The sequence below is a fragment of the Oryctolagus cuniculus genome, chromosome 18 (genome assembly GCF_964237555.1).
Source record: "Oryctolagus cuniculus chromosome 18, mOryCun1.1, whole genome shotgun sequence".
NCBI classification, from domain to species: Eukaryota; Metazoa; Chordata; class Mammalia; order Lagomorpha; family Leporidae; genus Oryctolagus; species Oryctolagus cuniculus.
This window is the reverse complement of record NC_091449.1, coordinates 25,847,071-25,859,950: the sequence shown is the minus strand read 5'-3', so window position 1 is coordinate 25,859,950 and position 12,880 is coordinate 25,847,071. Positions and strand designations below refer to the sequence as shown.

The 12,880-nt window shown below is 54.8% G+C and overlaps 1 protein-coding gene across 7 annotated transcripts in view; it reads left to right on the top strand.

Moving 5' to 3' along the window:
- Window positions 1–12,880, top strand: part of ZNF536 (zinc finger protein 536) — a 457,958-nt gene that overhangs the window by 184,618 nt on the left and 260,460 nt on the right. The window contains exon 1 of one of the 7 annotated variants that reach the window (XM_051833371.2): window positions 855–2,916. The exons of 5 other annotated variants lie outside the window; for them this stretch is intronic. The gene's annotated coding sequence lies outside the window, so the exon portion shown is untranslated. Of the gene's footprint in view, window positions 1–854; window positions 3,223–12,880 lie in introns of those variants that run through there. One more of the 7 variants, XM_051833368.2, reaches the window with a different exon arrangement.

Genomic DNA, 12,880 nt, shown 5'->3' with positions numbered 1-12,880 from the left:
CCTTGGATTCCAGCCTGAGGAACATCAACCAGAAAGATCCCCAGAGACAGTAGCCCCCTACCTCTTAGAGCACCCATTTTCCCAGAAAAACTTATAGATGCCCGGAGGGCCTAAGGACTGTGCTGCCCAAGGATCATCTCCCTGGATGTCAGGCCATGTGGTGATGGGTTCCCTGTGTCCCCACCCTTCCTCTGCATCCCCCCCCCCCTTCCCTGCAGCAGCGTATTTTGGAGCTCTTACTGTATTCTCCCAGCTCTCAGGGTTGGTATCAGATCCAACCCTGTTCCTTTTTAGAGGAGACTTGGTCCGTTTTCATAGCACCCAGCACTTAGAAGAAGCTCAGTTACTCATTGCATCCACCCACACATCCATGCATCCATCCATTGATCCATGCATGCATGCATGCATCCGCCATCCATCCATCATCCATCCATCCACCATCCATCCATCATCCATCCATCCACACATCCATCCATCATCCATCCATCCACACATCCATCCATCATCCATCCATCCATCCTTCTACACATCCATCTGTCCATACATCCATCTGTCCATCCACAATCTATGCATCCGTGCACCCACCCACCCATGCATGCATGCACCCATCTGTCCATGCATCCATCTGTCATCCACCCCTGCACCCATCCATCATCCATCCACCCATGCATGCAGGCATGCCTCATCTGCCTGTCCGCACATCTACCCCTTGATCCCTCCTCCTCTCCCTCCTCTACATACCCACACATTCCCCCACCCACGCATCCCCTCCCTTCATCCACCCAGCCATGCATCTGCCTCTCCATCCACTCCACAACATTTACCAAGAGTATTCTGTATCTTCTACAATAAGGAAGCTAAACAAGCAGAAATCTGCTGGGTGCCTAGCACTCAGGTGGGCGTTAGTGACACAACAGTAACAGATGGAGATGCTGGCAGTGCCATCCAGAGTGTCTGACCGGTTGGAGACGCAGACATGAGACAAGTAGCAGTTCCGTGCCAGGTTCGGTGAATGAACGCGGGAATGAGCAGATCAGTGAATCCCTTTTCTCTGTCACTGCTGAGAGTTGAGACCCGTGGCATCCGAGGACGCTGGGGGTGAGCACAGTTTTGTAGGTCAGGGGTTGCACATGCAGGCCCTGGCCAGCTGAATTTCTCGAGTAAGATGACAGGCTTTGCACAGCTCGTTCAATCTGTCCCCAGCTGCCAGGGCCTGCCCAGCCTGTGCAAAGGGCACTCAAGGGCAGGGCTCCCTGCTGGGGTCTCCAGCAGGAGCCAAGCTGGAAGCAAGGGCAGCTGTGATGGGGCATGGAGCAGGGGCGTGGTCACTGCGAAGGGAGGCAGGGAGGTGGGGCAAGTGCGAGCAGTGACTTGACTGGGATTCCAGGGGAAGCCAGGCAGCGGTGGGCCGCAGGCTCTCTGCCAGGGCTGAGTGTGGCTTCGGGCGAGTCTCCCAGGGTCTGGTCTGGGCACTGTCCTGTCCACACATAGGCCCTTGTGCTTTGCTGGGGAGGGGCTGCGCTGACCCCTTGCTTGCTAGCAGTACATGCAGGGGCTCCTGGCAGCTAACCCTGTGGCTCAGCTGGTGCCTGTCTGCGGACGCTTTGTGTCTGGGCCACAGGGCCTTGCTCCAGCTCATTCTCCCTTCAATTGTCCACCTGTTCCTGGGTGCCCTGTTCCCAGCCCCTTGCACTCCTGCATGCTCACACGGGTCTGCAGGGGGCCTGAACTTGGAGCCAGAGAATCAGTGAGAGCCTGGTCCCTCTGAGCCTTTCAGGCTTTGGTTACCTTCACTGTCAAATAAAGAAGAGGCCAGGAATCCCCAGCTCTGGTGCAGGAGTAATAGACGAAGCACTGGTGTGCACCAGGCAGCCCTCTGGGCTTCAGCTTTGACATCCCTGTGGAAGTGACACTCAGCTGTAGTTCAGGGTGTGCAAGGGAGGGGAGGATGGGCGTGGAAGAGGACAGTGCGGGCAAATGATCTCTGCAGGGAGGGAGCCTGTGAGATGCACGTATACTACGTCACTTCCTCAAAGCAAGCAAGCAGAACCCGAGGGGAAAGACCCAATGGTGGAATTTCAAATCCCTGGGCACATGTCAGGATGGCAGCGGAGCAGAGGGAGGGATGCCTTTTCCCCCCACTGGGGAGGGCTCATTCCGTGTCCAGGAAGCAGAGTGGTAGGCCCAGCCTCCTATCCCCCACAGCACGTGGGACACTTCTGAAGGAGCCCGTGCCAGTGCATGGCTCAGGGCCCTTGGGCTGTGCCTGGAGCCTCCTGGGCTCAGGCTGGCCTCCTTGGAATGAGCTCAGCCAGAGAAAGCACAGATGAGAGGGAGCTGGCACGATCCCGGAGCCAGGAGAGCACCAGACAGGCAGAGCGGAAGCTGCAAGAGCTGCAGGCGTTCCCGGAGGAAAGGGTGGTTTTGTTTTTGTTTATATCAACCAAGATGCCTTTGTTTTCAAGGGGCAGAAAATTCAGCCAACACTGAATGAAGCTACCAGGTGACTGCTCTGGCTCTTGTGAGTGCCAAGTATGTACACAGCTCAGCTTAAGTTGCCGTTTGACCCAGCATCCCTGAGCAGCCACCTGCTCGGCTCCTCCGTCTCCTCAGCCTTGGCCTTGTCCCCGAGTGCTGCACAGCCCCATGTGCAGCCATGTCACACTGTTCTTGGTCACAAAACAGCTGCCACAGCTCCGGACCTCACTTCAGCACCTGAAGCATCCTTCAGTTCCCCAACAAGCCTTAGATCTCACTCATTGTCTTGAGTGAGGTCACAATGTGCTGAGCCTGAGCCAATCGCCAGGGTCAGGGCTTGAGATATTGTGATTGGCTCATGTGGACCCCCCAGTCAGGGCCTGGATGCTGGCCACATCTCACCCAAGCTACTGAGGAGCCTGAGGGGACCTCCCTTGTGTGAGTGGGGGGCAGGGTGCCTGTCCGGGCCTCTGTGGGTGGCCCAGGAGTCTGGACCTGATTAACCGGGCTCCCCTTGGTATGGCCGTGAGTATGCAGGAGGCGCCAGGCCCTGCTAAGAGCACTGAGCGAGAGCCGAGAGTCCTTCGCAGAGCTGGGCTTAACTTCAGCACCAGGCTCCCTGCCCGGCAGGGCTGCTATGGGTCAGTGCCGCTCACACGCCCCGGGCAGGCAGGGCTGCAGGAGCCTCCCCGAGATGTTCTCCCTGGGCGAGATCTTTGCTACCCTTGAGGGAGCTACAAACAGGTAATGCTTGGCTTCCTCGGGCCCGTGGTATGAGAAGCTTGAGTTACAAAATGCTCTGGCTATTAAAAAGCTGCTACTGACTTTAACGGCAATAAAATATCTGCTGTTTATGAGTAATTAGCCACTTCTGGAAAAGAGCTCTGTTCCTTTAAATTTATGGGGTGCCTTGATTTATGCATTTCATGGGGGGATGTCATGTGACATCACATCAACCTGATGTAATTTGATGCAAATCAAACGCAGGAGGCAGCGAAGGGGCCCCCTTGTCTCCAGCCTCCCGGCGTGCACGTCTGTTTCACTCACTCAGAAAAGACTTGGGGGACTCTTTATCTTGTCACCCTCGGGCTGACCACCCTTCAGGTGCTTCTGGGGAGAATTTGCCATCCCTTGCGTGGCAGAGGCGCCAATTCTTCAGGTCTTTCGTGAGCACCTGTGTCAGGTCCTGGGCTCTGCAGAGACCTGGCGAGGCTCACCAGGAGAGACGCTCCCTGATTTTGAGGGCACCGGGGGCTGGCCCATGCAACCAGGACATGGTATAACCAGGAGTCTCATTTTATATTCTCTGATTGGAGAAGGAACTGTGAAAAATGCAGGGCTGGAGAGCTCAGGTGCAGCAGAGGGGAGATGTCTTAGGGATGGGTTTTAGAGCGGCGGGATCCTCGTTTGGTAGTGCAGTGGGCAGAGGCAAGGGTGCTGAAGAGTTCATGGTTGGCCGTGCGTCTATTTGTGCGTTATTTCTTCTACTTCTTTGAAAGATAGATTCATTTATTTATTTGAAAGTCAAAGTTATACAGAGAGAGAAGGAGAGGCAGAGAGAGAGAGAGGGGTCTTCTATCCGATGGTTCACTCCTTAATTGGCTGCAACAGCCGGAGCTGCACCGATCCAAAGCCAAGAGCCAGGAGCTTCTTCCGGGTCTCCCATGCGGGTGCAGGGGCCCAAGGGCTTGGGTCATCCTCTGCAGCTTTGCCAGGCCATAGCAGAGAGCTGGATCAGAAGTGGAGCAGCTGGGCTCGAACTGGCACCCATATGGGATGCCGGCGCTTCAGGCCAGGGCATTAACCTGCTGTGCCACAGCACCGGCTCCACATTATTTCTTCTTGCATCCGTCTGCCCCTCCACTCATCACTCCATCTCTCCATCTCTCCATCTATCCCTCCATCCTTCCACCCATCCATCATCTACTTAGCATCCACTGTCTTGAGTGCTTTGGAGCAGTCAAGGAGAACAAGACAGACATACATCCTCTCTGTCCTGTGTCACCTCAGATGGCTCATTCCCTATCTCCAGTTAATCTGTGTCGAAGTGGGCACATCAGACGAGGTGAGGGGGAATGAGATGCTTGCTGAGACACCCTCAGCTCTGCCACCCTCCTCTTCACTGTGTGTGTGTGTGCACCCCTTCCCTCAAGCAGCATCTCGGTGCAAGGCAAGAAGGCGGGCACATCTCGTGAGAGCGTAGTCTAGGCGAGTGATGGGGAGTGAGACTGGCTACAGGGCAGGCGTGACTGTTTGGTAGACATCTTTGGCATGAACGTGGACAACGTGGGCTTTTGAGCTTTGACCTTGGTGCTTGAATGGAGACAGTCCAGGGCTGCAGAGAGAGTGAGCAGAAAGAGGCAGCATCCGGGGCCATCACCCTCAGTGAGGTGAGCGAGTCGGTTGGGTGTGGCTGTGGCCCTGCAGGGCAGCTTGCTTGTCGGGATGGTTGGAGGCACTCTCGTTGGTTTCTTGGGGTAAAGTTGAAAGCCCAAACTTCGTCTTTGCACACCAGAGCCTTTCCGGTTCCCGTCTGTGTCAAGCCTGTGTCTGCAGACATCTTCCAGAGTGCTCAGCCTGCTACCCTGGCTCCCTGGAGGCAGCACCGTGAACCCTGGGTAACAGCGCTGGGCTCCTGGCGTGACACGAGGGAGGCCACTTTACCTCCTCCCTGGCTCCCGTAGAGCAAACGTGGGGTTGCGCCAGGCTGGCACAGAGGAGATGTGGGGTCCTCACGTAGTCTCCGTGCAAACATAAATGTAATTGTTTTAGGCTGGAACCTTGCAACGTCTTGCTTCCTAGTAGAGAGTGGCGTTTTTATGGTCATTAGCCAAATTCCTTTTCTTCTGTGAACTGCCTGTTCTCAGGCCTTTTGTGCTAAACGCAGATGTTCAACGTGTTCCGCCGTGCTGCGAGTGCCTTTAAAAACAGACACGGTAAAGGTTCTCACCCCCTCAACAACCACACAAGCCTGGGGCTGTTGGATTCCCCTGAGGTTTTCAAATGGGTGGCGGGAGCAGGACCCAGTGTGACCACAGACCTGACACGGATCCAATGTGTTGGTGTGTCATTGCTAATAGTAGTGACTGTAGAAAGAGGAGGAGGAGGCGGCGGCGGCAATAAACTTCCCGTGGCACCTGCTCCATGCCGGGCACCGCTTCGAGCACTCTCTGTCATGACCTCACTCCATCTCCCAATGACCTTATTGCCACCACCGCATCACAGGTGCCTGACTGCTGAGCCGCACCTCGGAGCTCTTGCAGAATCAGACACAGTTTGCTTTCTGCCAGCAGCCACTTCCAGTTTCCCTTTGTCACACAGAGTCCCAGAAAAGGGACTCCAGTGGGAGCCCAAAAAGGCTCAGCGGCTGCTCTGGGTTGGCCACGGTCAATTCTGAAAACTGCCTGCAGCTAGTGTGGCCCTTGCCTCCACACCGAGCTACTGAAGTTTAATGATGCCCCGGGGTGGCCTGAGGGCTTAGCCTGGGGAAATGCCACTTGGCCACCTGAAGCCAGGGAAGGGGATGACCGTGTCTCAATGCTGACAGTGAGGTACAGCCGGTCCAGGACAGGTGGACCTCGTGCTGTGGGCTCTGCATAGTCCAGGGATGGGGTTTCCTGTCTGGAGGCAGGGAAGCACTCACTGCTGTTTCATGCTTCCCCCAGCATCCAGCTCCAGAATCAGGGCTGGGCTGAGGCAGTGGTCGGCCTGCTTGGTTCACAGAAGGGCAGCTGTGATGCACAGCGTCATCCAGGCTGGGCTGCAGGTGGGGTGGGGGGCATGGGGGGGCCCACCTGGTGTCAGGGGTCAGCCACTTTCTGTCTTACCACCAAGCAGGTGCACCCCGGCACAGGAGGCCAGTGTCCGTGTATGGAGGAGGGGGCATTCGTCACTCGGTGCTTCCTGGTGCCTGATGGGTGTGAGGCACTGTCGCAGGCACCTAGGAGCATTGTCACCATGGAGACAGGGACTTGTCAGCCACCCCTGGCATTCTGTCCTGCTCTAGTTGGCTTCCTATTCCTGATTGTGTGCAAGGATCTGGGACTGGGGACAAGGTGTTGGGGGGGTTCCAAGTAGAGAGTGTTGTCCTGCAGGGCCAGCTGGCCCCCAATGCCTGCTCTGAGCTGGACATGGAGAAGACAGAATGAACAAGATGTGGTCACTGCTCCCAAGAAGCTCCTGGTCCTCTGACCTTTGGCAAGGACACACAGCACTCAGATGCACCTGTGGTCCCTGTGGCAGGTGTTCCGGGTCCCCTGGTCCTCTTGCTGGTGAACTCCTGGTGCTTCCGATCTGCAGAGCCCAGCACAGGGCCCCGTGTACAGTAGACAGTTGGAGATAATAGATGAGACTTTGCACAAACAAGCAAGTGGAGGCAGGGAGGGCAAAGGAGAGGAAGTTTTCTGGCGGGCAGGTGGAGGGGCCTGGCATTCAGATCAGCTCACCAGCAATTGCATGCTCTCATCACCTGCAAAGCACCATGCCCAGGAGGCCCAGAGAGGGGCTGAGCGTGGTGAGACAGGGTCCCTGGTGCCTCGTTCTAAGACCCAGTAGCATTAGCTCTTTACAGGGGGCTGGGAAGGATGGGGAAAAGGAGTGGCTTCGTGGATGAAGTGACAGCCACGGAAGGCCCTGTGGTCCACACTTCTCCCCCAAGCTGCAGAGGAGCAGAGGACAAGGTTGCCCTGGTAGTCCAGGACTGGCCTTGGGGTCCAAGTCTTCCTCTCTGGATCTCCTGCCTGCACCCCAAGGACAGATGCTTTGCTGGGGGCCTGCAGCCTTTGTTGCCTGTTCCATTCATTCATTCATGTCCACATGCAATCCTTCATTTCTTGGTTGATCCATTCAGCAAGTATTCATTGGGTGCTTCCCCTGTGCCTGGCACTGGGGACGCCCTGCACAGGTGATGGTCATGGTCTGGCCCTTTGGGAGGGCTGGGCAAGTGGACAAACACACCCAACCCAGTGGGAAGCTGCCAGGAGGGGTGAGGCAAGGGCACGGCACAGACACACGAGAAGGCTGTGCTCTGGACCCGGGGCATGAAGGAGGGCCTCCTGGGTGAGTGGCCTTTAACCTGTGAGCAGGTGCCAGGGCACAGCGGTAGGTGGTACGGATTGCAGGGATGGTGTTTCGGGCCAGGCCCTGAAGTCACCCCCAAGCTGAGGCTTGACAGGGGCTGTGTGTTATGTGCAGATGAGCCAGAGGATTCTCTGTCCTCAAGTCAACCCCCCTCCATCTTTCCTGGCAGTGGTTAGAAGTTTGTCTCCGTCCCTAGGGTCCATCTTCCTGGGGGTGGTGACACCCAGAACTGGACCAGAAGCTCCTACATGCCCACAGGCCCACATGCGCCCCAGCTCCCAGCACAAGCCACTACTACCCAGCACAGGGGCTCATGGGCTGGTTTTCTCTCCCCTGCCAGGAGGCTGGCCCAGAGAAGGACAGGAAGGGCCAGCCTGGTGACCAGTGCAGGCACCAGGGCTGCCATCCTGGACACTGCGAAGTCCAGAAGGGGCTGAGGCCCTGGCCTGGCTCTGCCAGGCTCTGTGTGTTGGCCTCAGCCCAGTGGTTGCAGGCAGTGGAGGACGGGCTGGTGCACGTGGCTGTCTTACGCAGCACCGATCGTGGGGACTTACGGGGTGATGTGTCTCTAAGCCATGTCTTCGACAGGTGCCCCATGAACGAATCTCCCAGGGCTGACTTCTATGAATATTTAAAAATCAAGCTCCCTTTGATCACTCTTGCATATGTGCATCTTACATTATATTTAGTTTTGCACTGCATCAAATCTGAGGGCTCTGTGAAATGAAAATAAACCGTGTGACACGATATCATAGTCCGGAAGTGTTCAGATGCAAATGGCTTTCATGGGGTGGGGGGGAGGGGAGCGGTCGCTGGTGCTTGTTCCCTGGCCCTGCCGCCCGCCCGTGGGGAGGAGTCCTGTGACTGCAGGGCAGCGGCTGTGTGCTGAGGCTTGTGGCCCCCTGCGTGGCCATGTCAGAGCAGGGAGCCAAGGCGGGTTAATAGGGGATTAAATCTCCAACTTCCTGCCATCACCAAGTCTTGTTTTAAAAGGAAAGAGAAAGCCAGCAAGAGAGGAATAATCAATACACTTCATGACAACTGCTGGTGCTTTTTCCACTTTTGTCTTATCATTTTAAAGAGTCATTAAAAAGTCTTTATTTTATTTGAAGGGCTGAGACACTGAAAAGGGGAAGGAGGGAGGGAGGGAGGGAGAGAGAGAGAGAGAGAGAGAGACTTGTGTCTATGGGTTCAGGTTCACTCCTCAGATTCCTGCAGCAGCAGGGGCTGAACCAGGCTCAAATTGGGAGCTGGGAACTCATCTGGGTCTCCCACTGGGTAGCAGGGATTCAGTCAAGCACCTAAGCCCTGGCCTGCTGCCTCCCCAGGTACACCCTGGCAGGAAGCTGGGTTCAGAAAAGCAAAGACACAAAGCCAGGCACCCCAATAGGGATGTGGGTGTCCCAGTTGGCGTCTTCACTGCTGTGCCAACTCCTCTCCCCTTGAAGAGTCATTTTAAAGGTGAACCATTTGCTAAGGGCGTAAACCTACATCGGGGTACCTTCAAAAGATTTGCTGAGAAACAGGTTTAAAACCTAGGTTGATTTTGGCACCCCAAATTTTTGAAATGCATGCCTAGTTTTTCCATAATATGTATTTTTTCCTGCATACAGTTGTAAAGCTGTTGCGTGCTTTCTGGAGACGTGGCTGGGCCAGCTGCCTGAATGGAGACCTGCAGGGCCAACCGGAGGGCGCTGTGCTCTCGGGACCTCTGGAGTCCCTCCTCCAGGAATTTGACAGCAGTGCTAAGGCGGCTCGCACTGAGCCTTACCCATTAGGCTGCTACTGTGCTGAGAGTTTCCCAAGCCCCTGTTTTTGCACCCTGCCTGGCTGGGCTTTCAAGTCTGCTCCCAGCCCGCCATTCCTGCCCCCAGAACATTCATTCCATGTTCAGTCTACATTTTGCACATGCTGGTCCCTCTGTCCCATGTACCCTTCCTCCTGCCCTCTACCCACGGACGTGCTCAAGGCTCAGCCAGGGGCCTGGCCACTTGCCCCTCGGTCTTCCTTGGCTGTCTCTCCTGCACACCCACCCACTGGGCCCAGCCTCCCAGCATGCTCTCAACTCCTCCGTCTCAGCCTCTGACCTCAGCCTGTCATCTCCCTGGGCCCATCTGTCTTCCCCTCCCTGAGTCAATTTTCAAAAGCAAGGTCTTGCTTGTAGATCTTCAGATCTGTTCACTTTCCGTCACCTGCAGGCATTAAAACATGTTATTGAATAACACGAATCCTGCCTTACAAATGCACCAATGAGATTGGCAGTGAGAGTGCTTTTTAAAAAAGTTATTTATGTTTTTAGGGTCTGGCATTGTGGTGTAGCAAGTAAAGCAGCCTGCAATGCCAGCGTCCCATTTGGGCGCTGGTTCAAGTACCGGCTGCTCCACCTCTGATCCATCTCCCTGCTAATGGCATGGGAAAGCAGTGGAAGATGGACCAAGTGCTTGGGTGCCTGCACCCATGTGGGAGACCTGGAAGAAACTGCTGGTTCCTGGTTTTGGCCTGGTCCGGCTCCAGCCTTTGCAGCCATCTGGGGAGTGAACCAGAGGATGGAAGACCTCTCTCTCTCTCTCTCTCTTTCTCTCTCTCGAACTCAGACTTCCAAATAAATGAATAGATCCTTTAAAAATTCATTTATTTATTTGAGAGGCAGAAGGACAGAGAGACAGAGGTAGGTATGTAAGAAAAGTGCTCTCATGCACTGGTTGATTTCCCAAATGCCCACAATGGCTGGGGCCCGAGGTCGGGGGTCAGGAACTCAACCTGGGTAGCCTGCATGAGTGGCAGGAACCCAGCCACCTGAGCCGTCACGGCTTCTTCCCATGGCCTGCATTAGCGGGAAACTGGATTCAAAAGCTCACGCCTGGAACTGAATGTAGGTCCTCTAACGTGGGCTGCGGCAGCTTAACAGCCAGGCCAAGTGGCTGCCCCAAGAGTGCGTTTAGTAACTGCATTTACTTGCCTTGGTCTGGTTGTTCATCTCTGGGTATTTACTCGACTACCACTTTAAGACTGTTTCTGGATCTAAAAAGCTGTGTTAGAATCTGTGGTTAGCACCTAAGAAAGGTTTCTGTCCAGGTAGAGCCCGCTGTGACGTAAATGCCACATTTTCTTTCTATCCCACCATCTCATTCACCCTCTCAAAGTCCTGTGATGTGAGTACGACACTTAACATCAGCCTATTTTAGAGAGAGAGAAAGAGAGGCTGTGGCAGGTGCCGCAGGTCACACGGACACCAGGTGGAAGAGCAGACACCTGGGTTCCCATGAATGGAGCTCTAGGTGTCATTCTCTCACTGTTACTCCAGGCCATTTGCGGCAGTAGCCACCTCCTCACTCAGGCTGGGGGAATGTGGAATCCAGCATCAGGCCTGACAGGTATTAAGAAAACACAGAGTTGTGAAATGCAACTTTGTGTAACTCCCTGGTCTAACACCAGTGAAAAACCCACTTGTCTCATCTCTGCATCCACAGCGTCTGCCCACTCCAGCCCTGAGACGCCTTCCCCTTTGGATGAATGCTCTGTGTGCTTCTGCTCCCTGGGCTCCTCTGAGCTTTGCCAGGGCTGTGGCTTCCTTCTTCCCATGCACTTTGCAAATGGAGCAACTGACATCTCACTGGCAGAGCCCAGCCCGAGAAGAATGACCGTGGGGTAACCATCCAAAGCCAACCCATCCAGTTGCTTGTCTTTTTGTTTCTTTTTAAAGATTTATTTATTTGAAAGTCAGAATTACACAGAGAGAGAAGGAGAGGCAAAGAGAGAGAGAAAGAAAGAGAGCAAGAGCGAGAGTGAGAGAGAGAGAGAGGTCTTCCATCCTCTGGTTCACTCCCCAGTTGGCCGCAACTGCTGGAGCTGTGCTGATCTGAAGCCAGGAGCCAGGTGCTTCTTCTGGGTCTCCCACATGGGTGTAGGGGCCCAAGGACTTGGGCTATCCTCCACTGCTTTCCCAGGCCATCGCAGAGAGCTGAATTGGAAGTGGAGCAGCCGGGACTCGAACCTGCATCCATATGGGATGCCGGAACTGCAGGTGGCAGTTTTACCTACTAGGCCACAGCACTGGCAGCCAGTAGCTTGTCTTGCTTGGATTCTGGCATTAGTCTTTCCCAGCTTTTTGGAGGCTGTGTGCTCACTTTTAGTATTGGGATGGCATAGCACCTCCCATGTAACGCTGCACCAGGTGAGAGTGAGGTTGTGCTGTGAGGGACCTGGCCCATTCCTGGAACATGGTATTTCAATGGCGAGGAGGAAATGGTGAGGATGAGGGTGCTGTTGATGGAGACGATGGTGATGTCGGTGCTGATGACTGTCAGTGGTTTTTTTTATTTTTAATAATTTTTTAAAGATTTATTTCATTTATTTGAAAGAGTTAACAGAGAGAGGTAGAGACACAGAGAGAGGTCTTCCATCCACTGGTTCACTCCCCAGATGGCCGCATCGACTGGAGCTGCGCCGATCCATAGCCAGGAGCCAGGTGCTTCTTCCAGGTCTCCCATGCAGGTGCAGGGGCCCAAGAACCTGGGCCATCTTCCACTGCTATCCCAGGCCATAGCAGAGAGCTGGATTGGAAGAGGAGCAGCTGGGATGCTGGGATAGCATATGGGATGCTGGCGCTGCAGGCCAGGGTGTTAACCCGCTGCGCCACAGCACTGGTCCCCGTCAGTGTTTTTTATTGAGAGTTTAGTTGGCCCAACAGTCCATGATCTTAACATCCATGCTGTGTGAGGTTGTTTTTTTTTTTTTAAAGATTTATTTATTTATTTGAAAGTCGGTGTTACACAGAGAGAGAAGGAGAGGCAGAGAGAGAGAGAGAGGTCTTCTATCCGCTGGTTCACTCCCCAGTTGGCGGCAATGGCCAGAGCTGCGACGATCCAAAGCTGGGAGCCAGGAGCTTCTTCTGGGTCTCTTACACAGGTACAGGAACCCAAGGACTTGGCCCATCTTCTACTGCTTTCCCAGGGCATAGCAGAGAGCTGGATCGGAAGTGGAGCTGGGACTAGAACCGGCACCCGTATGGGATGCTAGCACTGCAGGCACTGCAGGCAGTGGCTTCACCTGCTACGCCGCAGTGCCGGCCTAGGGAGGTTGTTTGAATCCCACACCCAGCACTCGTTTTTGTGGGGTTATGTGGTGCAGACAACAGTGAGAGACACAGGGACTGAGCGCAGATGTCTTCTCAGCCTGGGACGACGACCCGGAGAAGCCTGGTGGCTGTTTCCTCCCTCATCTGTGTGCTCATCACCTGCCTTCCATTCTGGCCGCAGTGTTAACCCAGAGTCCAATGCCAGTGCTGTGGAGACAACTCCTTGCCCTGCCGATTTTCAAAATC